The sequence below is a fragment of the Cyrtonyx montezumae genome, unplaced genomic scaffold (genome assembly GCF_038088225.1).
Source record: "Cyrtonyx montezumae isolate F1298 unplaced genomic scaffold, pur_monq_1.0 scaffold_8, whole genome shotgun sequence".
NCBI lineage: Eukaryota > Metazoa > Chordata > Aves > Galliformes > Odontophoridae > Cyrtonyx > Cyrtonyx montezumae.
In genome coordinates this window covers 99,269,504-99,293,479 of record NW_027072089.1, presented here as the reverse complement: position 1 = coordinate 99,293,479, position 23,976 = coordinate 99,269,504, and the positions used below count along the sequence as shown (strand labels likewise).

Genomic DNA, 23,976 nt, shown 5'->3' with positions numbered 1-23,976 from the left:
ATTTACTCTCACTGTTTGTCCCTTTAATTCTCCTACAGTTTCACAAGTGCTTCTGGTATATTTTGTAAATTTAGCTTATAATCAGATTTTTCAAAGAGGCACCATCTGGTTCCTGACATGGCTTAAAATAACAATCCAACTAACATGAACCCTGCAGCAATGCTTTACGTCCTTCCCAACCCAGTGTGAGAGTGTCCCCACTTCTATTTCTTCACAAATGCTCCACCATCCCATCCCTTCTGACAGGTCTCACAGAAAGCAGGGCCTTTTAACTCTTTCATCTCGACCTGAGTAGTCTCAGGCAATCAAAATGGATGTGTTTAAAAAGAAAAAAAGCTTGCAGCCAGGATAGTGGAGGATCTGCTGTGAACTGCTCAGTCAGAGATCTGGACCTGGAGCTCACATTGGTATTTCAGCTGCCCTCCTGTGCTTAGTGCTGCGGCAGTACACACCATCATTGTGGCCCCAGTGCTCAAAGATCTCTGCAACGGAGCAGTGGAAACTGAGCAATGCCAGAATTACTTTATAAAGAGAAAAGTGGCCCAGTGCTGTGAGTGGTTTATTTTAAGCAGGGTACATTAACACTGCAGGTTATGCAGGGTAGGAAGTTTTCTCGCTTTTGACTTTTATGAACTACTTATAGTGCTGGCCTGTTATGCCTTCACACTGCATGCAAAGTGTCGTATGTCCTCATTCTTACTTGGTGGCCCTGGGTGATGCCTGCCATTGGGTAGCGTGGTGTGGGCCTTGGTTTTGCCTGCTGGAAGATCAGAGATCCTCAGTGCTGAGGCAGCAGGAGCAGCAGGTACTGATGTACCCTCCTCTGTTCGTGGCAGGCTGTTTTGGGAGGACCAAAACAACTGCTGGAGGGAAGATTTGTCTAAAGTGATAAACTAGACAGGTCCATACAGGGATCTGGGGATTCTGTTCACTTCTTCCAGTTGATGGGGCCGGAGCACTTCATTTGTTTTGCTTTCCCTTTAACTAGAGGCAGAGCAGGACAGTTATTTCCCTAAGGGCTGCTTGGTGGCCAGATCACGCTCCTTCCTGGCTAATATTAGCCACGCAGCTGATTGTCACGGTTCGTGCCCCGCGACAGGTGCAGCAGAGCTGCGGCGCTGGAATCTGGCCCGGCCCAGTGCCGGCGTTGGCAGAGGCTTTCCCATTATATCAGGAAGGGCTGTATCCCATCACCACCATGCTCCGGCCCCCTCGGCTCGCCTCAGCTGTCTGCAGGACGTGGAGCCGGGCAGAGGCTGCCCTGGAAGAAGCAGAGCCTTTGGTCTGAGGTGCGGAAAGCCAACAAGTCTGGATGCGACCGCTGCTGCGTGGTGCTCAGGGTAAGGAGAAGGCTTCAGCACAGACCCGCTGCTTACAGGGGTGGGGGGATCCCCTGAAAACAAGTAGTCAAAAATGCAGCTATCAACACTGCTGGTGAGCAGATAGGCATTGTGTTTGCTCATGTGTCAGCCCTGGTTTCTTTGCAGGGCACTTTGCATGAGCACTTTGTTTTTTGCATTAATTTTAATTGGTGTTCTCTAATTTTAGAATGCTCCTGTGCAAAATTACTTTCAATTCCAGTGGTGATTAGATGATGATGACGTGTTTTAATAATAAGCATGGGAGAGATAAAGAAAAAGGCATCAAATATGCTGACTGCACTTGTGGGAAGGGAGGTGAGAAGCGCTGCTGCTCTGAACTGAAAGTATCTGATCTGCCTGCTCAGAGGTCTGAGAGTTTCCCCTATCCTTTGTTTTCTTTTTGAAATAGCGATAGCTTCTTTTGGTAAAAGCAGCAAAATGTTGCAGTGTTGTTTACTGAGCATAAAGTTTGGAGAGGAGGAGGAGGGAAGTGCCTCACAAGGCACTCAGGTGCCTGCTGTGGTTATGTGACCCACTCCCCAACCACGGGGAGAGGCAGGGCCATCATGCACTCCAGAGGAGTTCTGCTCTGAAACGATGACCAAAGGGACAAGATTGGCTACCGCAGCCTTCCTAGACAGCTAGATTGATGCATAATGCACTGGCACCAGGGGGAACCTCTCCCTTGGCTTTGGTAGGCTTTGGATCAGCGCTGTTCTCACTATTTCTGTCTATAGGTGAAATTATTTTCTGGGAAGCTGTGGAATGAGTAAGCAATACCTAGACCAAAGAAACACAGCACAGAATTGATGAGGAAGGTCATGCCTCACAAGCATTGGGTGTCTAGGCACAGTTTAGGTCTAAGCTTCTTTTTAGAGGGGGTTTTTGCCCGATACCATAAAATTAAGAGTGTGGTCTTCAGAAGACAAACTGCCTTGTCTCAGTGCTGCTAGCTACAGTTGAGTGTTGGGTTGTGCCTGAAGGAACATAGAGGCTCTCTGTTGCACACAGGAATTTCTCTGGGGTCTTGGATTCTTCCCGGCACTAGCTTCGAGGAGGTGGTGCTACTGTAACTCTACTACTACTGTTCTGCTGCTCGTCACCTCTCACAGCTGGTGCTGCGCTGGGGACCTAACATGGTGTTTTGGCAATGAGGACACTATGTAAACTATGGTAATCCCATACATCTCTTACGCCCTGACTCATGCTTTCAGCCAAGCCATTCTCTGGCTCCCTGTCTGCTTCACAGTGCCAGTTCAGCTTGGTTTCTGTTCTCATACTTCAATACATGAAGCAAAATTTGCTGTACCTCAGAACAGGGGAAATGAAGGAGCTGCTGGGCAGGATTGGGTCAGGGCTTAGTGCTGGTGTCGTGCTGACAGGAGACATGCCAGAAGCACAGAGAAAATACATGGTCATCTCCTTTTGAAAGTCGTTTATTTGCAACTTTTAATGTGTCTCTCCTTGCAGAGAGGTCATTCACAAATTTGATGCCATTTTTTAAATGCAGTTTGTAAGTGTATTTCACTGCCAGAAAGATCCTGTTGGAGAACAGCAGTCTGAGTCCCTGCAGAGATGGCTCTATTGCCTTACAAAGTATTTGCAACCAGCTAGGAAAGAACAGGAGAGCTATATGGATCTCCAGTTCTGCTGGCGACGCAAGAGATCAGAAAATCCCAAAGACAGGGCAGCATGGCTTTCATGTTTTTATTTGCTTGTTAGTTTTGTTTTCTTTGTATTGTTTGTTTGTTTTTAACCATTATGGGCAAATGCTCAGAGTAGCAGAAGTTTGAGAAAAATGCATCTCCTATTTTGCACGTCACTGATCATGGATGTAAGTTAGAAGGCATATCCAAATAAGTTTTACAATTGACCTTTTGTAAGGTCATGCAGTCATTACTCTGTCTGCATGATTCTTTTTTATTGTTATTTTATTAAAATTATGTATCAGTTTCATAGGAAATTGACATTATGGGTTTAGGGACTTCTGTATCACATTAGGTAGTACATTATGCTCATAACTTACCATGCCATCATAATCTAGTAATTTCTTGGGTATTTAGCTTGTAATATCACTGCAACATAATGAGAAAATCCAATTACATTTCTAAGCAGCATAGGAATCCCCTCTGATACTGTAAACACATTACTTGGTCAAGTTATTTTAATGTAGTGATAAGGAAATAGAGTAATATACTATAATAACATACATATTGAGGTACTGAAGAAGACAATTCCTTTTGCTTCCTCAGCTATTACAAACATCTGCTATATAAAATCTAGGCCATAGGAAGATATACATGTGTGCATTTGAGAATATGACTTGTATAATGTAACAGCAGGGGCTAGATACTCATAAAGTCAGCTCTCTCAGGATCCTGAACTGCTGGTGCTGAGGTTGGCAATACCCAGCCAGCAAGCAAGATATCCCCCTGTCATATACTGACAGTCCTGCATGTCTGTGAATTTGTACAGGAACACTCCTTTCCCTTTCTGATGCAGGAAGTCTGATGAAGATTTGTCTGCTCTTCACCAGGGTCCAGAGATATACAGCAAGGGAGAAAGGCTGTTTGGCAGAGAGACTAGGAAGAGAAGACTGGGACAGATTTTCCACCAGATGTTCCCCAGAGCAAAGGCAATTTCCAAACAAGTTTATTTACAGCTACAGTTGTGTATTGTTTACAAACTCACACCTCCTGAAAAGCAAAAGAGGGAGGGAAAATTACTGGAAACAGAAAAAAGAATGCATGAACAATCTTGCAGGCTATAAAGTCACTCTAGTAGGTTATGTGACCCATCCTCTGGGGAGGTTTCTGGGGGGCATACTCATCTGGAACAAAGTCTGCTGAGTACCTCTTCTTCTTGTCACATTTGTAATGAATAGCCTTCATCAGCAAGCCAGACCAATGCTAACATGTTCTCACTATGACTGATTACCTTTAAATACCTTTGTTTAGAATACAGTGAGATCTACCTAATGCTGGGTTTTCCTTGTTATTTTTCTAGCAAGTTCAGACATCTCTCCCTTGCTGCTACAGTGATGACTTCACCTTTGCATACACATCCACTTCTTCCCCAGATCAGTTAAAAAAGGCTAGATAAAGATCTATGTAACCCAGCCCTTGGGCTAAAAGTGTCAGCAGTGCATGTGCATGGAGGGGAGGATGGGAAGGTAGTCTGGCTCTTATCAGGGAAAGAAACATCCATCCGCAGTATATATTTCTTTAAGGAATGAGGAGGTGATGTGTTTACAAAACAGACAGGTTGACACTTCCTACATTAAAGCAATGATGGTGGGGAAGGCTCATAAAGAAGATACCCTTTTGAACCCTTTGAAAATATGTTGGCAGCTCCAGGCAGGCCACACGGTGATGGAAGAACAAGATGGAAGGCAGCAGCAGGGCCCAGCACCTGCACATTCAAATCCCTGCACGGTGCAAAGGCCCAGAGCTGGAGCAGGGCAGGTGACTACCAGTGATGGATGATGTTGAGATCTCATGGAGAAATTATATAATAAATGGTTGGTCTGACGCAGTAGAAAATGTTTGGATAGAAGTGACAGGTAATAAATAAGCTCATGTCGCTATAGATCCTCGAGGCTGTGCTGCTGCAAAAATGCTTTCTCTAAGGGAAAGAGGTAGGGGTTCAGAGTATGCAGGCATGAAGAAACTGTTTGCTGCGTGCAGTTGGTGTAATCGAAGGCTGAACCAGACCCAAGTCAAGAATTCCCACAGCTGTAGGTTCTCAGTTGTCAAAGCTAAGGTTACAAAACAACTTCCCTTACGTCTTGACTAATGTCACCGTCTAGAGTTGAGGTTCCACTGTTGTATTTGTGGCTATAACACTTCGTTTTCTTGCACTTGTTATCAGGGCTGCTACAAAGATGGGACAGTCAGACAGCTTTCCTCAGGCATGGACACATTATATGTGATGCATGGTGATACATCAAGGGCCACAGACTCAACTTCTGCTCTTGGGTTTCCAAATGTTTCTATATACCATTTTCTATAGCAATCAAATTTTATTAATTTTTTTTGTCTATTCAACATGATTTTTTTTAATTTGAATACCATAAACAGACCTCTGTTGCTGCTGCTGCAATGATAAGATTGGTGGTCCTCCAAGTTAGTTCTTGCTGGATAGGTATATATTATTTGGATGCATCATTACAAAATTAATTAAGACATGGATTAAGAACTCTGTTAATCAATTTAGTGATTTGGAAGGGATTGCTCAAGAAGCAGATTAGCATAACAATTCCTGATTAAAAAACAAAAACAAAACAACAACAACAAAGGAGTAGCTATTTTTCTAGCATTTTGGGTACTCAAAAATTCCTAAAAACAGTGAAAAAGTGCCTTTTTAATTTTCATTATGAATGATGAAGCAATGCATAATAAATTCCATAGTGAATTATTTTTTCTATAATACATGTGCAGGTTAGTAAACATCGAGAAATGAGATTTCGAAGCTATGCATGTAATTTTAGCAGTTTAAGTACAATGTGGTTTAGTGTATTTTCTACAGGTCTTGCTCCATGTAATGACAGCTATCCAGTACTGATGAATAAACGAGGGGCGAGAGGAGCACTTAATGATCCCTTCCAGAACGGGTGCTGGTGTCTGCAATGGGACTGATAGGACAATCCAAGAGAGTTAGCATTTAAAAAAACAGCACTGAAGTAAAATGGCATAGTACACGAGGCCTCATACATTTCTATCAGAGTTTTAGAACAGTCATTTCAGAAAATTCGTAATTTCGACACTTTCTAGTGCACCTGATTTCATATCTCCTATTTTCTTATCCATGATAAGGGTTTCTGGGACTTGGCAGGGGGGAGGATTATTTTGGAGCAGGCGTGTCATGACCTATCATTTGATTTACAGTACTGGGCAAAGGCCCAACAGTTACAACACAGTCCTAGTGAGTTCCAGCATTTAGAAAGCAAGGTCTGCAAATGAAAACAAAGATTTTTTTTTACCTGAACCTGTCTCATAGTTACAGTAGCTTGATGTGTCTGGATTCATTTTTCCTATTTCCTCTGCTTTTGCAGTACGCTAAGCCTATGCTAACTGGATTTTAGGATTACTTGCTGTTCAGTGAGGTATTGGCGTCATAGGATTATAATGGGAGACTTTTCAACCACTGAAATATACAATATTAAATCCTGCACCGTACTTTTCGTAGTATTGCATTATGTTCCTTCCTCTTTAATCCGTTGACCTCTAAGCCCTGTATATCTAATGATCAGATAACTGCTTTGTTGCAGATAACCCTAATAGGGCTAAATCTTGTTGATAAGTGGGACTACCACGCTTTATATCTGAGGAAAAAAATGGGGCTGAAGGAAACACATATAGGGGGAGTAGTTAATTACATATACAGGGTGTTAGTTCCAACATCATGTTTCCCTTAAGTATCTATTTGAGAGGTAAAGCAAGTTACCCTAGCAGATAGATAACTAGTAACACTGGTTTAACTGATTTGCTATTCTTTTATTTGATGTGCCTTGTGAAGTGGTTGTGAATATGGTTATCCCTAATTTACAGAAGAGTAATCCTGGGTGATACAATTTGTTGTAGATCAGATGGAATGTTAAAAGGGAAGCACCACATCTGCTGCTACCCATGCTATATTCTCTTGGACTCTCCAAAGAACCTTTTTTACAGCCACCCATCAGAGGCTGTGAAAGAGAGTCGATGTGGAGGGACGAAGAAAGTGCCGCTCCACTGCAGGCTGCAAGCAGTGCACACATATTGGCATAGAATTTCAGCCCTACTGCTGTCTTTTTGCTGACAGCACAGTAATGAGCTGAAACAACACCACGCTATTCCCAGAGCTGCATGGACATTGTTAATGCCAATGAATAAGTAAAGCTTATCTGTTATGACATGAAATACTTGTATATTATGCACACACTTGTGTATTATGCCAGATCTGATGCTGTTAATAAGAAAATCTCTCCTTGTTTTCTTTTTCATTCAAGAAAAAAATGCACGGAGGATGAAAAAAAACAGTGTTTTCACACTAGGAACATGTATTTATCAGGTTTCTGAAGGAGATTGGAGGCTAAATACAAAGCCTCACATTACAATTCGAAGAATTTTGTTGCAAAATTAGAACCCTTTTCCATTTTCATGCTTATAGGGATCAGAGAGATAAGAGTGGCATAAAGCCAAGATGCTGGGGAAGGATGGGCCGAGTGGAACTGCTATTACCCTTCTGAGAGTGTTGGTCTCTCACCAACATCCCAAAAATTAAGGCCCCACTGGTGTGCAATACAGATTCATGGAGAGGCAAGAGCTGCTCACTGGTGGCACTGGCTTCTGGTGACAGCAGAACACAAGGCCAAGAGCTCCAGGCCACAAGTGGGTGAGGCAAACAAACAACCATGAAGAGTGCGAGTTGGCTTTGGTATGGCTCGAGCAATGTGGTGATAGCCCTAATGTCCTTAGTGTGCCCAACTCCCAGAGAGGGTTGTAGCACAAACATTTTTTTTAGAACTTGTATCTAAGGAAGATTGAACTAAAAGAATTGTCAGGAAAACTCAGTTTTACTTTATGGAGGTTTGAGCAGGTTCCTTGGCTGTGTTTGGGTACAGGAGAGAGAAGCTCTTGATGTGGACTTCTCTGACTTGCTCTCACTCCTCCTCACAAAATCTTCTGCATTGCAAGGAGACTTCACAGAATGCTGTGGCAGAGATAGGGTTGGTTTTGGGGGCAGGTTATGGGACATTTTCCAAGAAGAGATTTCATGAGTTACCCCAGCCAAAGTAAACATTCTCATGTCTGGCCCCTGGAAAGGGAGATAAAGCAGTCTTAAGTGACCATTTTTGTTGACAAATAACTTGGTCTGTGATGCATGAAAGATCTGGTGCTTTTTGCCAAGTGAAAACGGATCTGTGCCATAGTAACCAGGTGACTCAGTGCATGGGAAAAGTCAGAAATCAGAAAATGCCTTCTGAGAACTGGTCAAAGGCAGCACAGGGCTGATCCCATTGGTGCCTTGCATGTTTCACTGTAAGCCACCAGCTGAGGTCAGAGGCATCCCTGCACCACGCAGATTCAGAGCCACCAGCTTCACTCTCTGTCCCAGACTGTCTCGTTGTGAGGAGGCAGAAGACTACAGGCTCATTTAGGTTAGATCTAGCTTAGGATCCAGGCAAGCAGCAGGGATACTAGAGAAGAAATAAGACATAAGTACAAAGAGCCCTCTCTGTGATGCAGCTCCTCGCTTTGGGGCACATAGAGGTGTAGTGATTTCCTGAATGGTAGGGCATCCCAACCACAGTGTTTATTAGACATGTCCCTCATGAATTTGCCTTCAGGTTTATTTTATACTTTTGGCCTCTACACCACTCTGTGGCAGTGAGTCACAATTCAATTATACCTTGTGCGAACAGGTTCAATGCTGCGTTGGAACCAGCAATTAGTATTTGCAGTGGTGATGCATCGAGACATTTTCCGTGCGAAATATACTTTTCATCAGCACTACCCCATGAGGGGAGCTGCCTGTTGAAGCTTGCAGGAGATAGCAGTTCCAAGGGGAAAGGGGCCAGTGCCAGCTGATGAGCAGCACCGCGGTGAGAGGAGATAGTGAGGCACTGTCAGCGTGGGGCCGCTTGCTTTGTGCTACTTGGCACAGGAACAATTAAAAAATTCACATTGCTTGCTGAACCCCGACTGCTTATTTGGTTCACTGTGGTCATGGAAACACCTGACCTATTTACACCTTGAGCAGAGCGGGATGCAGTTGGTGGAGGGGAGGTAGGAAAAGAAAGGATGCTTTGAATTTGGATTTTGGACACATTTAATTCAGACAGTATATGTGCATGCATGCTTATGAGACACAGCAAGAGGACATTGCTCTGAGCAGGCCACGGCTTCTGTCTCAGCTCAGCTGCAGATCTGCAAGTTCCTTGAGCAAACATGATTTGCATGGAGCCTATGTTCCATGTATGTAAAATAACATTTACCTTCTCGTCCAACATTTGCAATGCTTTGTCACTGGCTTTCTCAAGTCTTAGGCAAATTCAGCCTTCTGTCACTCTGACAGTGTTGCTATGTCATGCTCTCTCTACAACATCCATCTCTGAACAGAAGCCTGTTCAGAGAAATCTGCTTGCTGTAACTGGGAAGGAACAGAAAAGTCTCATTCTGTGCCTAAGCTGCCCAAGCACATTGTGATTCTCTCCATTTGTGATTTGTCCACCACCCAGTACAGCCAGGAAGGTGGGAATGAGCAACATAGAGTCATTTAAAAGCCAGCAAGCTGTGGGGGGTGATCCTCTCCCTCTACTCTGCCCTGCTGAGGCCTCATCTAGAATCCTGTGTCCAGTTCTGGGATTCCCAGTACAAAAAAAAAAAAAAAAAAAAAAAAAAGACACAGATCTCCTTGAAAGAGCCCAGTAAAGGGTGACAAAGATGATAAAGAGTCTGGAGCATCACCCATACTAGGAAAGGCTGAGTAACCTGGGTCTTTTCTGGGGGAAAGAAGACTGATAGGGTATCTGATCAATGCTTATGAATATCCAAAGCACAGGAGGCAACTGGACAAGGCCAGACTCTTCTCAGTGGCATGTAGCGGTAGGATAAGGAGCAGTGGCTTAAACTTGAACACTGGAAAGTTCCATACAAATACACGGAAGAATTTATTTACAGTGTGGGTGACAGAGCACAGGAAGAGGCTGCCCAGAAAGGTTGTGAAGTCCCCTTTGGATATATTCAAGACACATCCAGGTATCTGCCTGTGTGACCTCCTGCAGGGAGCCTGCTTTAGCAGGGGGGCTGGACTCAATGACCTCTAGAGGTCCTTTCCAACCCCTGCCATTGTGTGATTCTGTTTGGTCACAGTGAATGGAGCAGGAGATTTCGCTTAATTGCAGCTCAGGCTTTTACTTACCCTAAAGGTTTTCATGACAGAATAATGCTGTGTAAGTTGGTGGAATATGGGCTGGGCAGATGTCAGGCTAAGTTTTGAAATTCATTGCCTTCCTCAGGCCAGCACAGAATGTAGCGGACCTTCTGAGGGCACATATTAATATAAAAGGGCAAATTAACTAATGACAGTTACCTTAAATGGAAACCTTGCTGAAGGAAGAAGAGACCTGCTAGAGAGAGGAAGATATTAAAGTGTAGGTATAAAGAACTCTGCAGATACAAGATAATCACGGTGCATATTAAGAATGAAAGGAGCTTCAGGTCTTTAATGATCTGTTGGGAAATCTTGAGGAAGAAAGGACGATTGCATTCAGTATTAGTGAATCAAACCAGATGCCCCAAAGCATCTGATTAATAACCACAGCATCAGACTTCAGAAATGTGTATTTGGTAGCTCTTTAAAATGAAAGCTCTCCCTCTGCACCATTAAAAAAATATTTTTTTGATTGCATGTTTCAGAACCATTCATGTTCCGGCTGGTAACAGCTTTTATCCTAAGAGTAAGGGTTGACTGAGGAACAAACTGTGCAAATTCTGTTCTCAAACACCAAAACTACAGAGAAAATACCATCTGTCTCCTCTCCAGCCTACTCTCCCTGGTCCCAGCAATGCCTTCTAGTGGAAAAACAGTTAAGCTAGTCATGAAGCTACTAACGTGGCCAACAGCAATGGAGTGTAAATATAATGGCCTATGTGTGCAGAAGGACCGCTGCCTCTCCCCAGGGAGGCAGGTGTAAAAGACCTGGTTCCAGCAGGTCAGGCAGGATGCTCCCACTGTTGTGATGCTGGGAGCTTGGTGGGATGCTTCTGCCACAGCAAAGGCTTTCAGGTGGCATTCCTGAGAGCTTTCCCCTCATCCTGCTACAGCAGTCAGATTGATGGAGTTTTGACAGCAGCTGTGACTCATTTCAGGAAGAAATCCACTCGAGTGCTCATTATCATTTCAGCATCATTTACATTTTTCCCAGTCAGGTGGATATTTTGTCATGACAGGGTGCAGGCTGTTTCTTTTGCCCACACAAACGTAGTCTCTACCTGGACACTCCTGCCAGAAGCTTTGCATCTGGCTGATTTCTGTTTCTGACTTCTTTATTTCCTCCTCCTTGTCCTAAGTGGCTGTCTGGGTTTTGGAGACTAGTTACACAATGCTGCTTTCTCCCTCCTCCAGTGCTGCTGAGTGTGTTTCAGGGCCGTGGAGGAGGAGAGACTGATCTGCTGTGCTACCTTTGCCCATCCACTTGTGATTGGGGTGTAATAAGTACAGTTCTCAGCAGAGACTGCCGAGAATTTTTCTGCCAAATTGAATTTTCATAAACTGATTATTGCAAAGTGCTCTTGGCTGAGGAGAGTTTAACACCTTTCTAACACAGCTAGCACAGCTAGAAAGAGAGTTACTGAAATAATAATCCCCTTCTGGATCTTTGGCCAGGATTTTGGATTTACCAAGAAACTGCTTCCACCCCCGTTCCCTCACCCCTTAGTAAGCCCACTTAAGGTTTTTAAGTAGCTATTATTGGTGCAGGCACAGGGAGAGTTCTTCTCTGCTGGTGTAAAGCAGCCTACCTCCATTGATTTCAGTGCACCGAGTTGCTTTAGTACTGTGTGGGTGATCATATGATTCAGACATAGCCGATAAAGTTGACAGCAATCTACCCTCGATAACTTAATCTCAGCATTTTAATCCAAAGACAGCTATGTAGCCAAGGGAAGGAGCTACTCAATTTATCTCACAATTTCTGCTCTGCGTTTTCTACTTGCAAAGAATCATCCTGAGCATTTTTGGCTTATAATGTGTTCATTCTTAATTCTATGTCAGTGGGTTATCAAATGGGTAGGCAAATCTGGCTACTTAAATGTGATGTTGCCTAACTGCAACCCTACAAGCAGGGACTGGCCAAGTGCTGAGGACATATAACAAACCCCTATCTGCAGGTGAATGCTGTTGCTGGACAGAGTTTCCAGAATGCATTTACCTTGCATGAGTGTCTGCAGAAGGGTGAATAGAAAACAGATTGCAGCTGAACCAGAGGTGCTATTTGCAATTAGCACAAGTCATGTTTTGAGCTCAAAAAATATTTACTTAAAGCATTATTTTGGACTAACCATATCTCTTCAGTTTACCTACTTGAGGCTGTGCCCACTCAGTTTCTGTGGAGGACCCGGTTCATGGTGGCACTTAGGTGGGAAATCCAGCTGGATATCCCAGGGGTGGGCAGGAATCCCGTGGTGCAGACCTGACAGAACAAATGCCAGAAGTGAGCAGCGCTTTTCAAAAATAAATAATCTCATCATTATAAACCCGTGACCCTCAGATCACCTTCCAGCTTCTAACTTCGAGCAAATAGTACCTTCACAACAGCAACAGGGGGAGAGCGTGTCCTTATTTATTATTGTATTTCCTTTCCCTTTTCTTAATATTTATGTCATTTAAAATATGACAAGGCTTCACACGTGTTGGTGACACAGATCCAACAGAAAGCCCACGCTCTGCCAAAGGGGAGACGTTTAGGAAAGTGCCAAGGAGCAGAACAAAGGCACAACGTGCTGCCTGCTCACTGCCAGCAAGATCCTATGAAGTAATCCATACATTGCACAGGACACATATGGACAATGCGGTCACAGTTTAAATCTATGCCATCTGTCTGGGGAAACTGAATGGTTTTGATCTGCTCCCAAAATGAAAACAGAAGTAGGACTGCTGGGATTTGGATTCTACTGGGTGATGCAAACAAGCCTGGAGTTCCCAAGCACCCAGAGGAGCTTCTTCTGCTGGGAGAGGGCGGCTGGGCTGCTCTGAGGGGCAGGCACAGGAACCGCTTCCACATTTGCAAGAATCATGAATTAATTAATGTGTTTAATTAATTAATTAGTGTGGGTATTTATGATTCAAGGGTTTCTGCTGAGACTGAGCAACTCAAATCTTTTTGTGGGCCAAAAATTTACAAAATCTAGGGAAAAAAACAACACAGTGTGAGGTCAAGAAGTTTTCGCTGTGTGAAAATGCCTTTTTGCTGTCTGCCAGCATCCATTTTGAAATGAAACGCCATTTTGATTTGAAAAATGAACCTTTGTAATTAAAAGTGAATTTCAGTGCGACATTTTAACTGATGACCTAAAACCAGTGCCAAACCCTTTCGAGAAATCCTTCATTGAGTACTTTCAGCCCTCTCTTCTCAGTGTGTGGGCTTTATCTACACCAGTAGGAGTTCTGCCCTTAAGCCAGAAAATGCACATCAGGAAAACCTGTTGTATTAGTCAGATAATTCATAAATATTAAGGATAGTTGTTTGATGTGATAAACGACATAGAAAATCACTATGTGGTAGGATAGGGACAATGGTAGCTATGAGTGCACTATGGTTAAGAGCCCAAAGCCTTTGGCAATAAAAAAAACCCTCATGTATTCATTGTTTTCAACAAGAAAAACTGTGTTTTGTTCTGTTTTTGACAATTCAGACATCAAATCATATGCCAGTAAGGGTGAGTTTAAAAAAACAAATATGTTTGAATAATTGGTTGGTAACATTTTTCTGTCATTCCAGGACCAAAAGTATCAGCAAAGATGGGTGAATATAGGATTCCTTTTCTGCAGAAAAATAAAATAAAATAAAATAAAATAAAATAAAACAAAATATGAGCAAGGTAGGTTTTACCTTAAATAAAAATCATTTCCCCCAACATTATTCAGTGAAAAAGTGCCATATAATTTTTTTTTTTGTTTTGTTTTTGTTTTCTTGTTAAAAAAAATAATGTTATTATTTTCATGGAGAAATTGTTTTAATTTTTTTCTTGATTTTCTATTTAATCAGCTAAGGAGGAGAGGGAGGAAATTGACAGTTTCATTAAAAAAAAGAAATGAAAAAGCTCCATCATGTCTTTAAAAAATGTAAGCTCCTCCTAAGCAGCCAAGGTGGCCAAAAATAATGAAGCCTTCTGTTGCTTCATTGCAACAAGGATGTCTATCCTCACTGTAGCTCTAGAGAGCTGTCAGTCTTGTTCTTTTCCTGGGAGACAGGCAAGGAAGAATGATGGAACATTTCAGTTCTTGCTGTAGGTCTCTCCTAACCATTGTGTCTGTACATATGAAATGCATTTTGAATTGGCCTCCTGAAGGACAGGGGACATGGTACCTGTCAGGTATCACCTAAATGCAGCTTGGATGTAGCAGGGACTATAACATTTCAGGTTTTTCCCTGCCTACACTTGATGGGAGAGAAAAGAGATTTAGTTCTTCAGGTTCATTTTTGTGTTCTCACCTTTGTTAACACACATATCAGACCTAGGGAGAAAATCTCTGCATTTATTTCAGAGAAAAAAAAAAGCTGAAGAGCTGTTTGCATTCTGATTTGGGAACAGAAATGCTCTTGACTTTCTCAAGGCACAGAATTCTACAAATTCACTTAGCGTCCTATTTCACTGGCTTTTCAGTTCTGCAATTATTTTCTGTATTCTTCGCAAGTATGTCAATAACACACAGTACTGGTTTGGGTCTTTCATTTGGTCTTTCCTGCAATAGCTGAAATACTTATTTTAATCAATTCTTTTTTTAAACCTCAGGAGCAGCTGTTACTTGGCGTTGACTAGCACATCTTAACATTGCCTGTAGATCACAGAGGTTTTTTCACGTTATGACTGAAAGCTTTTCCCCTCAGTTCAAACTTTTCTATAGGTACCTATTTAAATACCATTCATTCAGATTTATAAAAGAATAAAAATGAAATAGGCCCTCAATTTTAATTTGTGTAGTATGATTCTGTTAGACCATATAATCCAGTATCAAACATTTCTTTAGACGCCTTGTTTCATTCAAAGCACTCTTCTGCTCAGAGGCACCAGGCAGGCCCCTTGGGCAATTTGTTTCCAGTCGAGAGATATTAATGTTCCTATCTGATAAAGTGTTGTTGTTTTCCTCAGTTCCATCTTTCTGTGGCACTGAGATTGGGAATGCAACAAGTATTGATGAATGAGTTACTTGTGAGCCAAACAGCAAATCCACATCAGTGAGAACAGAGTGACCGGTTGTAAAAACGAGGCATATCCTGATCCACGAATATACACATTGTGTGTACATATAGGTTGCTGCAAAGTGCACTGTCATTTACTAGATGGCTATATGACAAATGTAGTGCTTGTGTCATTTCTGACCCATGCCTGTAGAAAATGAGCTTAACTTTTCATCTAATGGCCGCGGATCTTTTACCTATATTGCCCAGCAATATAGATGCTGGATGTCATGTGTATGTATAGTATCTTAAGTGATAAACAGTTTGTTTTTGCAGCTTGGCCAGTATCATTAGTTAATTAGACTGTGGCTGTTCAGGCACCTGGAACAAGCAGTGGGAATTTAAATTCTTCTGATAAAAGGATTTATTTCTAATGAGTCTCGACACTTAATGAGTTCCAACCGGGGGAGACTGACCATTACTGGATGACTCACAGCATTACCGTAAAGATCAGAGTCACATATTTAATTTTATAAGGCTTACATACACTCAGTGAGAGCACAGATTCTAGATACAAATCTTTTGGTTCCAGTTTTGTTACCGTGTTAGATTTCACACAGTCCTCCTATGCCTGAGAGTAAACACGTAGAACACAGCAGACTATTTATTTTATTTCACTTTTTATTGCTCTTCCTCTCTCCAGATTCGAGAGGAAAAGAAGCTGAGTTTTTAATATTGTGAGAATGCTCAGCCCTTTTCAGCTGGGAGATGTCAGAAGCAGCTGCAGACCTAAATGAAAGGAGCTCATCTCTGGAAATTTGCTATGCTATAATAAATGCAGGCTTCTGCTGGTGAGCTGCTGATGGCCCTTTAATGTCTTTATGATCCAGCATTACTCAAAGACACGGTGCTGCCTGCCCTCCCTGCCTTCCCTGCTCTCCCTGCACCTCCTGCCAACCCAGGGTTAGGATTTGACAGTGCCAAGGTGAGAGTTCACCACAGCACTCAAGGATTAGGCTGGGTCTGAAGGAAAGGGCTGCAGCCTACTTTTATCATGCAAGCAGCAACTTGCATTCACTTCAGACTGACACACTCCTTTACTGACATATTTGCTTGAGACATTTGGCTCCTGAATCACAGTCATACACCATATATTGTCAGTGTGCAATAAAGGGGTATGCAAAGCTGTGTGTCTTGTTTAAGTAGTGTATGCCATACTCCACATCCTGGTGCAGTATTTCCCCAATTAGAGATGCACAAGTCGTTTGAATGAAACTCAAGAACTGCCTTCCAGTCTCCAGGCTTCTGCTCTTTCTGAACTAAGTTGGGAGCACTGGCACCTACCAGCCTGGAGCCTGGTGAAGTGTTAAAAGAGCAGGATGGATTCCCCAGAAACACATTTACAGCTGGGAGTTGAGGACAGCATGTGCAAAGCTTGGTGAAAGGATCTCAGAGTCTGAAGGAGGCTTTGGGAAACCATTTGGGCAAATAGTAAACTGTAGTTTAGAAGCCATTGCAAGAGCTGTAGAGCTGCTGTGCCAGGTTTGATTCACCATTGAGGGTATGTGAGTAGTGTGGGTGGCAGGTGAGCCCTGAGGGCAGAGGGGAGTGAGGCTGATGGGCAGCATTGAGGAGGCATGGAAGAGCTTGGGCTACCAAGTCCCATGGGCAGGGATATTGCCTTGATAAAACAGCACGGTAGTTTGGATTATTTGGAGATTATCACGGCAGAAATGCAATAGTTGTGTTCACTGCTAGGTAGCAGTGGGAATAACGCAGCTTAAAATTGCAAATTTCTCTGATAGAGAGGGAAAGAAACCAATCATTAGGATCCTTTTCAGCCTAAGCAACTGCAGGTTTGCAGCAGTCTCCATCATTTGACCCGACAGAGGAGGGTAGGAGCATGAGCAGCACATGAGCCCTGCTGGTTGCCAACCTGTGGGATGGAAAGGATGCATGTGGGGGCAAGAGGACAAGGAGACTGCCTGCATGCCCACGGTCAGCAAGTGTAAGGCAGTTGCTACCTATCCCAAAAAGTTTTCTTGGTAAACAGTTCATTTTGTTTCAGATGCACAGAACCCTCACTTCAACTTCTGCAGCACTCAGTTGGCAGTGTAGTGTAATAAGGGAAAGAATCAGCAATCATCACTGTAATGAAACTTCAGTTTTTCCATAGCTTGGAATATTACAGTAAAATACCACCAAAAAGTGAGTTGCTCTGACTGACACGATAAGTATTAACATTGGGAAATCATTTTTCTGCATTAAATTTCCCTTCCATTTTTTATTTCAGATGCTGTTTTTTACATTGGTTTGATTTTTTCAGACTCAAATAGAACCTTACATAAGACTTTAACTGCCCAGTTTCTTCAGAAATCACTCATTTGTTCTTCTGTTGCAGGAAACCTGTATCTAGCTAGGATATGCCAAGAAAATAAAACAGATCTTTTGCTCTTTTTTCCCATCATGCCACCCAGCTCCTCCAAAGTCTCTTTGCTCTTTAATATCAAAGACTTTAATGCAGAGAGAGACAAATAGAAAGAGACTACAAGTACCTTTATATGGGGCATTTTGCCACTTGGCACAGGCCTCGGCTTGAGTCATTGTTTAATTGTATTTGCTGATCATAGTTCTGCCCTGGATAATTTTAGATAGATGGTATCTATTATAAAAGAAGAGGGGAGAAACACAACAAATTCACACTGCAAGGTGCCTGAACGCTTTTAAAATTTTATCTTTCCTCTTAAAATCAAGAGCCTGGGAAATTAAAAACATCCACATTATATTGTTTCAAAATAGAGACTTCGGAGCACCAATTTACCAAATATGTACAAAATCCAGATGTAATTCATCCCTGATGTTGCAGCTGGGATGAATTTTTTCCAAGGTCTGTACAAAATCCTTTAATTCTCTGGTTTGACAAAGATCAGCAAACAGCCAGGTCCTATTGCATGTGCCAGGCACTGTGGGCTGTGGATCCTTTTTGCCTAAAGTGCCCTCTGTGACCTCATTGTTGTGAAGGATTTTCCATGGCATTGTATGCATAAGCAGTCAGTGTAGATCATTCAGCCTAAAATACTGTTGCCATTAGCTAATGGCGGCAGGTTTATATATATACACACATAGATGTATTTATTGTGCTCACTTTGCATGTGATCCTGCAAGGTGAAATTCATTCATTGTACATTCTGAGAATGGGGTACCGCGCTGCAAACTGGAAACTGAACTTTGAAACCAGAAATCTTTCTCTGTGTAGATGCATTACAGCATCCTTTCACCTAGATGAAAGCAGTCAAAGAACCACCATGAAGGCTGCAGGAAGAAATCTCAAAATCTGGCAGGGGAAGTGCAATTCCAGCTGCCTAAAGTTTCTTGCTGGAACAATCTGCACCCCATCGAGGGTCCCATGCAGCTGTGCCATGCTTGAGAGCTATCTTGCAAAGCAAGAATCCAGTTCTTTTCAGCAAAACTGTTTCCAGGTGCAGACGCCGAGCTCTGAACTTGATTCCACATTCCCAAGAGCTGCTGCAGCTGTGGCAACACAGCCAGAAAGTAATTGTTATTACTTTAGACATTAAAAAATGTTTTCTGTAGCTCATTCTCTCTTAGAACTAATGGTGGATGCTTAGAAAGCCAAAATGCCAAAACCAAACCAGAACACTGTTGGGAATATGGCATGGCATTTGGCATGGCTGAGGGCAGGCTCCAGGTCATGTGCATGGATGGGATAGGACAGATTTTTCTCACAGGAGTGATTCCTTGTTTTGTTTTCAAATTTTCCTTCTTGTTCTCCAAAGGAAGTAGGAGAAGTAAGGATAGATCATGTGTCAAATACCAGGTGTAGTGCTGTTGCCTTAGGTCTTTCATCCTTAAATTGATAAGGATGTCAGGTGTTTCATAAAAACCAAAGGATGTGTCTCTGTTCCTCTGGAAGTGCAACAATAAAATCAGTAAAGGCAAATGCTGGCACATGGATACCTCACTCCCAACGAACACTGGGAAGGCATGATATCTCCTCACTAAATGAGGCTGCCAAAGAAAGCCACTTTCAAGAAATCAACCTAAATTATGGCACAGGGAAAGTACTGCAGATTAGCTCCTCTTGACTATTTCCCTTTTCCCTGACCTCACTGGAACCATTCAACCTGAACACTGTTCTTTGTGTACCAATGTGACAACCAGCAGAAATGTCATGCTGCTCTCGACACTGACCAGCAGCCTTCCAGCCCTTGTCCCCTCCCAGCTCTGCCAGCATCTCTCGGCACCTTGGTCGAGCCATATCCCAGCTGTTTTCAGCATGTAACAAGAGCTGCTCTCAATGCCTCCTTTCCTTTCTGGATAGGTAGCATGGGTGAAAGCCTCAATAGCAATAAATTATTAGTATTTGTGGAGGGAATTATCAGTACTTATAACACCTCTGGTAAACTCTGCCTTCTTAAAGGAAGCACCAATGATTCATTGCAGCGTTTTAATTAGAGAGCTACCTGTAATTAACAAAGGGATGCTATAAGATCTGTGAGGGTGGTGAGACACTGGAAAAGGTTGCCCAGTGAGGTTTGTGGATGCATCCTCCGTGGAGCTTTGAGTATCCTGGTCTAGAGGGAGATGTCTCTGCCATTGGAGGGGGCTGGAACTAGATGATCTTAAAGGAACCTTCCAATCCAAACCATTCTATGATTCTATGATCATTTTTATTAATCACTGGTGCTGCACAGGAGTTACAATCTCAATTACTTGTAATGCTCTTTTGCATTTTTTCTACCTCAGGGTGGAAATTGCTGTTTTCTTAAGACATAACCAGCCTGATGCAGGGCTCTGCTAATGTGAGCGTGGTGTTGTAAATGCAAGTTATTCTGGATGCTCTTGAGAGGAAAAAAAAATCAGTTGTTGGGCTTTAAGGTTTAATGCTTTGCTTCTTCTGCACTTCAACTCATTTGCTGGACCTACGGCATATCAGTTATCAGTGTTAAAACCTAGTAAGGACCCAGTGGTAACAACAGAGCAACTTTCAAAGAGGTTGTTTTTTTTTTTTTTATGCTTTGGAGATATATGTATTAAACTGCAGAAATCTAGCTCAGGATGACCATGGATATTAATTTCCTACACTATTCCAATGACCATTCATCTATGTGTGCTTTAGAGACAGCAGGAGACAGTCTTGAAGATTGTTTCCTCCTTAAATAGACTGTGACGCTGCAAAAGGTGGTGGAAAAATTCCTGAGAAGCTTCACACTGTTGGCGTTAGCAGTTAACACCCTTCTTATGTATGACAGGGCATGTGAAGGAGGTGCATGGCCACCTAAGCTCCCTGCAAAAAAGCAGAGGAAAATGGTTCAGAGCTGTCAGCGCTACAAGACTTACATTTATTCCTTGCTGTTATATGTGCACACTGCAGCCCCTAGTCTTTAATTTTCAGGCTAGGTCTTTGCAGCCCTCACTGGGCTGGTGGAAGCATTCCTGCAGAGCACAACCTTGTGGAGAAGCTGGAGCTGCAAAGTTAGTCTGAATGCTAATGGCATGTGCAATTGGGATAGATGGGAGTGGGAAGAAGTTATTCTTTTCAGAGATGTCTCTACCAGGTGCAACTGGCATGAGCCCACCAGTGCTCTCCTTGATCGGCTCCTGCCAGCTGAGAGAAGCAGCAGCGTGGCTCACAGCCTTGGAGCAGGAGGTACATGTGGGTATGCTGGGTGTCCAGCCAGCTTTGCAGTGCAGCTTGGAGAGATTTTTCCAGTCTTTTTCTCCAGTGCCTGCCTTTACTACTGCCTTATCTCCCTCCCACAAACCTACATCTGAGCGTAATCGGTATTGTTTATTTTGAAATCATTGGGAAACTTTTTTTTTAATCATTTCTGAAAAAAGGAGGTCAATATAACACTATTTTCTATCACTTTCAATTTCCCCACTGATTGTTACAGATATCAGTGTAGCCAAGAATTAGAATAAGCTTACCAACTGTAAGAGGAACCTTCTCAAACACCCTCACCACCTTCCCTAGTACCTCCCCTCCCACCCTGTGATTCAGAACCAGAGACAAGGGAAGCACTCACCTGTGCTTCATTAGAGATTTAAGAATTAGAGATTTGTCCTTAAACATTTTCCCAAATAGAAACCGTCAAGTGAATCATAGCCTTGTGAAAATCCCTGGCAGGGAAATGTGGATTCTGGGGCTCCCAGATGGTTAACCATGCCCTTGTTCTGAGCTTCTCTGAAGAGTGCATGGAAGGATTCACAGCTAGAAATACTAGCACCTGCCTTTATTTATTTATTTTATTTTGGCTGTCCTCCTTTGCCTGCATGATCTTGTTTCTCTCGAATGGAGATGAGTGAATGTTAGTGTTTACCAAGTGGTAAACACTTTATTGCATCAATGTGTTTATAAGCTCACACAGATTTCAAGGTACCGGTGAAAGTCCTGGAGGTCCCTCTCGCTTACTGTTGCTGAAGGTAAGAATGGAAAGGCAGAAAGAAGAGAGCAAAAGATAGAAAAAAGAAAAGAATTAAGAAGCTAATAACATAGAAATCTCGCTGCCTGAGCTGTGTCTCTTGCTGTGTTTGAATGATTTTTCTTTGTAGACAGCTTTGCACAGCACTATTTTTAGAATCTCTTTAATAATTGAGCTGTAGCGATTGTGCTCAGCAGTTAGAACAGGCAGGGAAAATAGCATCTCAAAGAAACAGTGTGCCAGGGTAATAATTTAAATCAAACTGCATTATACTGCATCTTGCCTTCTCCCCCTTCCCCAGAAAGGTGAAATGCTGCAGAGCCATGAACACAGGGGAAAAATGAAAATTGGGCAAGTTTACAGCGTGTAATAAAATACACCAAGAGAGTTTATGTCTTAGAGGTGGAGCAGAGGAAGAGGAAGAGGTCAGCTGCTGACCAATTGCTGTTGCTGAATGCTTTATAATGGGGCTACCTCAACTTCCACCATCAGCTGTGAATTAGGAGAGAGCAGCCTGGCTCTACACTGCAGCAAGACACTTGCCACAGAAGAAAAGCATTTGTCAAACCATGCCAAAACAAGCACAAAAACCAGAGGCCCACAGGAAAATCCAGTTGTATTTCCCACGTTTGCTGTGCTTGGCTATGGTCTGTCTGCACAATCCAGTTTGTGCTATCCAGCAAGGACCTGAGAGCCTGCTCTGCCTCCACTAATTGTATTGTACGGCTGGGACAAAAAAAATCCTGCTTGCCAGTACTGATTGCAACCTTCTGTCTCTGGTTTCTCTCCTTACAAGTAGAAGATCCAGTGCTGTTTCAGAGTGAGGTGTGGGCAGCAAATCCAGTGTAAATGGCTAAATGTATAATATCACTTGAAAACATAGAACAGCTACGATGGCAATGTATAGATTATTACGAACTATTCTGATTTTTAGGGAGCTTTCTCTAGCCAAATGCTTACCAACAATTGAAAAGGTTAGCAGTTGCTGATATTTTCATATTTTAGTGCTACTAGAATGTAATGCTGTTATTTCAAATATAATTTGGTATTACTTCTGTTTTTCATTATTTTATGACAATCTTTTTACTATTGATCTGCCCAAGCCTGATGACATGGTTAAATCCTCTTTAAGATTTTTGAGGAATTAGCTTTGCAGTTCCAAATTGGTTGTCTTGTCTTATGTTAATCCACTTCATTACTATACAGACAGAAAATACTTTGAAACAGAAAAAGAATATGAAGTATTATGATTAGCACTAAATAGTGATTGGTTTTAAAGATAGAAAAATCAGAAATTTTCTGCTATCATCTCATAATATAATATTACAGCACAGTAATAATTAGCATCCATCTCTGAACAAAACTGTGGGAACTTGTAAAAAAATCAGTTTCAAAAGAAAAATGTTGAGCTTCTATTCTCCAGAATTTTCTTTTAATGTAAAACTCTTTCGCAGATAAAGACTTTGAGCATTTCTTTGCAATCAAAGAATCTGGGTGTTGAGGTGATCTCAAGATGTCTCAAAACTGTAAGCTGCACAATGATTCACTGGCTTTTCAGAGCAGGACCTTTACAGATGATGACCATAAAGTAAGTTACTAGGTAGTCTGATTTTCCAACCAGCATACGGAAGATCCCCTTCAGCATTCCTTTATTCAAACTTTTTATAATTATGAGAGTTTATTCTTCATTGTTTAAACTCAAATCCTTCTCTCACAACACCTTCTTCCACTTCTGGGACAGTTTGTATGAAATAATAATATTGACATTGTGATGTGAGAAATATTCCTGTGATAAGAAGCTACTGTCAGAGCTAAGAAACTTCAGGCTTCAACAACTTGGCTGTCAGGGTGAAAAGGCTCTTTCTGAAAAACAATTATAATAGCCTAGGTCACAAAGGTCCACAAAAAGTTTTAGGAATATAATTATATGGCACTAGCCTTTTCTTCTGTTCTGACCTAATTTGGCATGGAGTCCTTTCTATGAAATTCAAGCAGAATATTAAAACGAATTCCCTTCTATGTTTTGTGTTGGTTGGGATTAAAAAGCTGAAATGGAGGGTTTCCCTTTTAAAATGGTGTGCATTTCTTGCCTTGCTTCTACTAAGGCTGATTTTTACAGATAATGCTGTTGTAACTAAATTTCAAGCTCCCATTTTTTTGACCAAATTGATGTTGTTGTATCCTAGTTCATGAATTGTATGTTGACCTGGTTCCCAGAATATCTGGTTTAATTTTGGAACTGTCAAGCAAAACAAAAAGTAAGGCAGAATATGTTGCAAGATAAGTA

General features: G+C 42.2%; 1 protein-coding gene across 1 annotated transcript in view; it reads left to right on the top strand.

Annotated features, from left to right (window-relative positions):
• The first annotated feature begins 1,238 nt into the window (after positions 1-1,238).
• ARPP21 (cAMP regulated phosphoprotein 21) overlaps positions 1,239-23,976 on the top strand; it is a 185,304-nt gene continuing 162,566 nt past the window's right edge. Inside the window, exon 1 of the mRNA XM_065753352.1 lies at positions 1,239-1,340. The gene's annotated coding sequence lies outside the window, so the exon portion shown is untranslated. The remainder of the gene's footprint in view (positions 1,341-23,976) is intronic.